The following is a 6,394-nucleotide window of genomic DNA, read 5'->3' as shown; positions in this document are numbered from 1 at the left end:
GCACGAGAAGCTGTCAGCCCCTATTGCACACTTATGAATGGAACTCACTGCCTCTCAGGGTTGCATGGACTGCTTCTTCCTGAAACTGTCATCCATGGACTCACGTTTTACCTATTGAAGCCTCATGGAGTAATGCTAATTTGAAACCACAGCCCTTAGATTCAGACAGACTTAGTTGAGATTCCAGTTCTGTTACTCCCTAGCTGGATGATCTTAGGCATCTTATCTACCCTCCCTGGACCTCTGTTCCTTAATCTATAAAATGGGAGCAATGATTTATACACACAGAGTGGTGGTTGTGGGCATAAGATTTATGAAAACACCCATCATAGACATTGACAAATTTAGGATATCAAATGTGGGCATTATTTTTATTCCCTATTCCCTGCATTCTCCCCTGAAGCTGCCTGATACTTTTTCTGGAAGCTGGGAATGGAGATAACCTGAAGCTAAAACTTCTCTGGACAAAAGCAAGAATATGCAATCCTAAAAGCTGCATTTAAACCCAGTTATAGACTTCAAAAGACAGCAAAGGAGATTTGAGGCCCAGAGATGGGATAGAACTTGCCAAAGGTCACACAGCAGGTATAAGTAGGTAGAACAGCAGGCAAGCAAGGAGAGGGAGGCAAATGGGCGTGTGAGTAGAGGTCAGGGCTGAGGTATTGAGCTGGATCCAAGGACAGGCAGCTGAGCAAGAAGATCTTCAGCTGACATTGCCCCATTTCCCATGCCCAGCAGGGCCTGGCATTTGCCTCTCTTTGGAACTGCTCCTTCTGGGTTCCTGAGTTTGCAGTAGTTTCCCAGAAATTCTAGGCAAATACCTTTGTTGTTTGCTGAATAACCAGCCCCAAAGATTGGACAAGGGTCCCCATACAAATTTTACCTCCAGATTGGCTCCTTCTATGGAGATGATCAGCTCCCCTAGGCACCACCCCACCCAGGTGCTCTCCACAGGGTTCACTCTCAGGGCCTTGCTGGGAGCTCTGAACCCCACCACATGGAGTGGCTTTGCTGTGCATCATGTGGCTCAGAGCTTAGCACCTTTGAAGACAGTCTATTCCTCCCAGCCACCCCGAGAAAAGCATGGAGTATTTTCTGTTCGGTACCTTTCTTCCCAAAAAAGATAGCCAGACATGGGTAGTTGCCATTCCAATATGATAAGGAGTCTTACTAACCTTTGGAAAGAAATATCCTGGGCTGATGGTAACCCCAGTTATGGGGAAGCTGGAGATGCTGGGGTCAGCATATTATGCTACTTGACCATTCTTTCTTTAGGTTATGTTGTCTTTGTTTGTATAGTTCTGCTTTCTCTATCCCCACCTGCTGCCCCCTGCCCCTCATCTTCAGGAACCAGAAATGTGTTCTCATGGACAAAGACTGTCTTCTGCTTGGTTTGGTTTTTGTTTGTTTGTTTGCTTGAGACAAAGTCTAGCTCTTGTCCACCAGGCTGGAGTGCAGTGGCACAATCTTGGCTCACTGCAATCTCTGCCTCCCAGGTTCAAGCGATTCTCTTGTCTCAGCCTCCCGAGTAGCTGGGATTACAGGCACCACGCCCGGCTAATTTTTGTATTTTTAGTAGAGACGGAGTTTCACCATGTTGGCGAGGCTGGTCTCAAACTCCTGACCTCAGGTGATCCGCCCGCCTCGGCCTCCCAAAGTGCTGGGATTACAGGTGTGAGTCACAGCGCCTGGCCCTCCCTGGTTTAAGCTCATGTGTCCCAGGCTCCTTACCTCCCCTCAGACTTCATGTGCGGACACCTTTGCCCATCCCCAGCAGGAAATCCTCTAGTTTAGACAGCCATCTGAATGTAAGGGCCTTATTAATTGATTTCTCAAGATGTCCATTTCAAGGATATTCTAATTTTGTCATCTGGAACTCAGTAATGCCACAATTCTGAATTTCTAAGTTTCTGTAACCCAGATTTTACCATGCTAGAATTCTGGTGACGCTAAGATTCCATAACTGTGAACTCCATGAATCTAGAATTTCATGATTTTTTAAAATTGTGTTTAATGAATTTTGTTGGTAATAGTAGCCAGCACTCTCTTGGCCTCGGTTTTGTGTTTGTTTTCTAGAAGTTGCAAGTCTCAGCTCCAGGCTTTCTTCTCTGGCCACACTGGTGCAGAGGAAGGTCATTGCCACCTCTCCCGAGGCTCAGGGGGTGGGATAGTACCCAGGGAAGCCCAGTCCTAGGGCCCAACACTCAGTCTACTCCCTCTGTCCTGAAAACTCTTACTTGGGCTTCAGTACCTGAGGGTAGCAGGAAAAGCAGTCTCCTTTGCAGGCCTTCTACCCAGCTTCCTTCCCTCCTTGCCCTGCCCCAGGGTCCGGGGAGAGAAAGTTTTGTGGGAGACTGGCCTGGCTGAATGGATAGGTGTGGGAAGGAGGGTTAAGCACCAGGCAGAGAGCCAGTGGAGGAACCAGGGGAAATTCCCTAGGGAGTCCTGCAGCCTTCCCCAGAGGTGAGGAAGGAACAGAGGCCGGAAGTGGGGGTGTGAGTGAGGGCACTGGTAAGGGTGGGGTGACCGGTATTGCATTGTGGGGTTGGAGCTGGGCTTCCGGCCATTGACCTGTTAGTGACAAGCGACCTCCAGCCTGGCGCCCCAGGAGCTGTCTGTTCGTGCCCTTACCCATTGACTCTGTGTTCCTGTGCCTGAGTCAGACTCCCAGGAAAATCTGGGGGGCAGGAGTTGGGGTCTGGGGAAACTGTTTCTCTAGAGCAGAGCCACAAGGCCAAGAGAGGGGCCAGGACATTCCAAGGGTCAGATCAGGGCTTGGGCAGAACCAGGACTGAAGCTCTGGGCTCGAAGCTCCGGGCTCCTGCCTCTAGCCCAGAGCTGGTCCCTTCACAGTCCAAAGGGCCCCAGAATTATAAAGTAATACTCCCCCAACTAGCCAGGTGGTGAAACTCAGGGCTAGAGGAAGAGCCCGCGCTAGGCTGCCTCCCAGGAGCAGCCTGGACCTTCTTCCAGTCCTGCAGCACATGGCTGAAGCTGCCAAACCCGATTTTCCAGTGACTGCCTGAGGCTGGCTGGAGCGGGAAGCCCTCCTCCTGGCATGAACCCTCAGGCCATCGTCCTCCTCCCCCTCACCTCCTGATTCCTTTGCCTGGCCTGCTCCTCCTGCACCTGTGCCAACTGTCCCAGTGCGCCACCACTTCCTTCTCCACCTGCCTGCCGTCTCCCCTGGGCTGCTCCCCAGGCACTGTGAGGTGTGGTCCAGAGCACCCCATCTCTGAGCCTTGGTTTTCTCATCTATAGATGGGGAATAGTGGCCTGCCTCCCAGGGATTGACTACAGGAATATTTCAAAGAGAAGTGAGGTGGGGGGGCCAAGCAGTAGCTCACGTCTGTAATCCCAACATTTTGGGAGGCTGAGGAGGGAGGATCACTTGAACCCAAGAGTTGGAGTGCAGTAGCATGATCTCGGCTGCAACCTCCACCTCCCAGGTTTAAGCAATTCTCATGCCTCAGCCTCTTGAGTAGCTGGGAGAACATGTTTCTACAAAAAAAAAAAAAAGTTTAAATTATCCAGGCATGGTGGCCTGCACCTATAGTACCAGCTACTTGTGAGACTGAGTTGGGAGGATAGATTGTGCCCAGAAGATTGAGGCTGCAATGGGCCAAGGTCAGGCCACTGCACTCCAGTATGAGTGACAGAGCGAGACTCTGTCCCTAAAAAAAAGGCAGAGGAAGAGCTGAGCCGGGTGGCTCATGCCTGTAATCCCTGCACTCTGGAAGACTGAGGTAGGTGGATCACTTGAGGCCAGGAGTTCGAGACCAGCCTAGCCCACATGGCAAAACCCCATCTCTACTAAAAATACAAAAATTAGCCAGGCTTGATGGCACACACCTGTAGTCCCAACTACTAGGGAGGCTGAGGCATGAGAATCACTTGACTCTGGGAGAAGACGGCTGATGTGAGCTAAGATCGCGCCACTGCACTCCATCCTGGGCAACAGAGCCAAACTCTGTCTCAAAAAAAAACAAAAAAACAAAAAAAAAAAAGAAAAAGAAAAAAGAAAAGAGAAAGAAAGAAACAAAGAAAAAGGAGAGGGCGGGCGCGGTGGCTCAAGCCTGTAATCCCAGCACTTTGGGAGGCTGAGACGGGCGGATCACGAGGTCAGGAGATCGAGACCATCCTGGCTAACACGGTGAAACCCCATCTCTACTAAAAAATACAAAAAAACTAGCCAGGCGAGGTGGCGGGCGCCTGTAGTCCCAGCTACTCGGGAGGCTGAGGCAGGAGAATGGTGTGAACCCGGGAGGCGGAGCTTGCAGTGAACTGAGATCCGGCCACTGCACTCCAGCCTGGGTGACAGAGCGAGACTCCGTCTCAAAAAAAAAAAAAAAGAAAAAGGAGATATGAGTGTCATGGACCACCAGTTAGTTGGATGGTGGGTTAGTGCCATGTTGGGACCACAGTCTAGGATGTGAGAAGGAAGCGCTGCTCTGTGGAATTCTGGAGATACAGTTGTTAGGATGAAGGGTGCAAGGTAAGGGGTGTATTCCCTCTGGTTTCCTCAGGTTATCCTACCTATGGGAGAAGGAAGAACAGAGAGAGGCAGAGAACATCATCTCAGACTAGGAGCCCCTGTTACCAGTGCTCAGAGGCCTCCTTACAATTTAAAGAAGAGCTTGTATAATCTGTGTAATGTGTCTCTCTCTGAGCTATAACTGCTCTGGGAAAGAACTCCCACTGCCTTGCTCACTGCTGTATCTCCAGAATTTAGCACCATCCCTGGCACATAGCAGACACTGTTGACTGACACAGAGTTGCAGATTGAAAAGCAGAAGCAGAGGCACCCCAAGGGGTGGAGACCATCTAGGTCAGCTCAGCTAACTCAGGCCCTTCCAGCCTGAGAGCCTGGTGTTCTCAGCCTCCAGGGAACTCTGGCAGGGTGGGAGAGAGTGGGCGGCACCCAGTCATCCGGGAAGTCACCTAAACTGAGGTGGTGGATGCCCTCTGGCTGCTGCTGCCTCTGGGAGCCTAGATGGGGAGGAGAATTAGGAACCTGAAGGGGGAGGGGCAGTGAAGGAGACATCATTGCAGATATAGCTAAAAATAGCTGGAAGAGATGATGTCATCTGGTTCCCACAGCTTAGCACCCCCATCAAACACACACTCGAGCACAAACACACACTCTCACAGACACAGATACACATAGACACAAGTGTGGGCATGAGTGCATGCACACACACATATTATACACTCTCATGTAGGGGAGGGAGGCTTCTGCGTCCCAGGGCCGCAGGGGCAGGGAAGTCTGGTGAGTGTGTCTGCATGCATGTATGTCTGTGTGTGCCTGGGTTTGCATGAGTGTGAAGGCATGTGTCTGCATCTGGATGCTTGTGTGCTTGTGTCTGGGTGCATACATATTTCTGTGTGTGTGTGTTCATTTAGAGGCATGCATATGTGTTGTTACATATGTCGTGTGGGGATCTATGCATTTGTGTCTGCGTATATCTGCTTATAGTATGTGCTTGCATGCATGTGTGCGTTTGTTGCAGTGTGTGTCTATGAGTTCACTTATATTTACATGTCTGCATGTGTTTGTGAACTGTGTCAATTATCTTTATATGTATGGCCCCTCCTGGGCCCTTGAGCATGGCCCAAGCACCTTCTAGGTTTGTCTGATGTCCAGTAATCCCCATCCCATACCCTGAGGAGCCCAGCACTGTCTGGGCATGGTGTGTCAGTGAATTTTCTACCTCAACCCCCCTGAGGGTCCCAGTCTCTGGCAAGAGTTGGGGTAGACAGACATAGGCACAATTCACTTTCCCTTCACAGGCAGCAAAGGACATTAGCCAGGCTTCCTGAACCCCAGGGCGCCAGGTCACCGAAACTCTCAGGGTTCACTCCCTTCCCTAGCCCCCTGAGAAGGTAGGCCTGGAAATGGAGCCAGATCTCGGACTGGTGCGACACACATTAACCCATGCATAATGCAACATATTAGAGACAGAGTCCCACACAACGTTCCCAGCTACTAAGACACAACCCCACAGAAATCCGGTTACAGCCAGTGACACATGAGCACACACTCAGAAATCCAAATGGAAAATCCCCAGGCCAGAGAGCTTAGCACCCTCCCTACTTTCTGGGCTCAAACTCAGTCTTGCCCCACCCCTAAGCACCCCAGCTCAGCTGCCAGTTCTGGAAAACACTGACCTCAGAGAATGGTTGAAGGGCTGAAGGTAGTATGCCTTTCTCAGAATCTCACCCTTCTCCACATTCTCCTCCTTTAAGCTGTTCCCCATCCCCCTCCTGACCTTCATTTTTCTTACCAGGGCTGATGTCCTCTCCGGCACAACCATACCCTCACAAACACTCCTTGACACTCACAGTCAGTCACAGAGGCACATTCAATCACAAAGGCACATTCAGCCACATCTGC

At 50.7% G+C, this 6,394-nt stretch overlaps 1 long non-coding RNA gene across 1 annotated transcript; it reads right to left on the bottom strand.

Moving 5' to 3' along the window:
* Positions 1-1,997: 1,997 nt before the first annotated feature.
* Positions 1,998-6,299, bottom strand: LOC105494956 (uncharacterized). Its single transcript, XR_011621561.1, has 3 exons — positions 6,169-6,299; positions 3,094-3,294; positions 1,998-2,251 (listed from the first exon to the last, which is right to left on the bottom strand). It is a non-coding gene; the product is annotated as an uncharacterized lncRNA (long non-coding RNA).
* Positions 6,300-6,394: the final 95 nt, after the last annotated feature.

Source organism: Macaca nemestrina, chromosome 1, assembly GCF_043159975.1.
Source record: "Macaca nemestrina isolate mMacNem1 chromosome 1, mMacNem.hap1, whole genome shotgun sequence".
Lineage (NCBI taxonomy): Eukaryota > Metazoa > Chordata > Mammalia > Primates > Cercopithecidae > Macaca > Macaca nemestrina.
The sequence above is the reverse complement of the archived record's forward strand: the minus strand, read 5'-3'. Positions and strand labels throughout refer to the sequence as shown.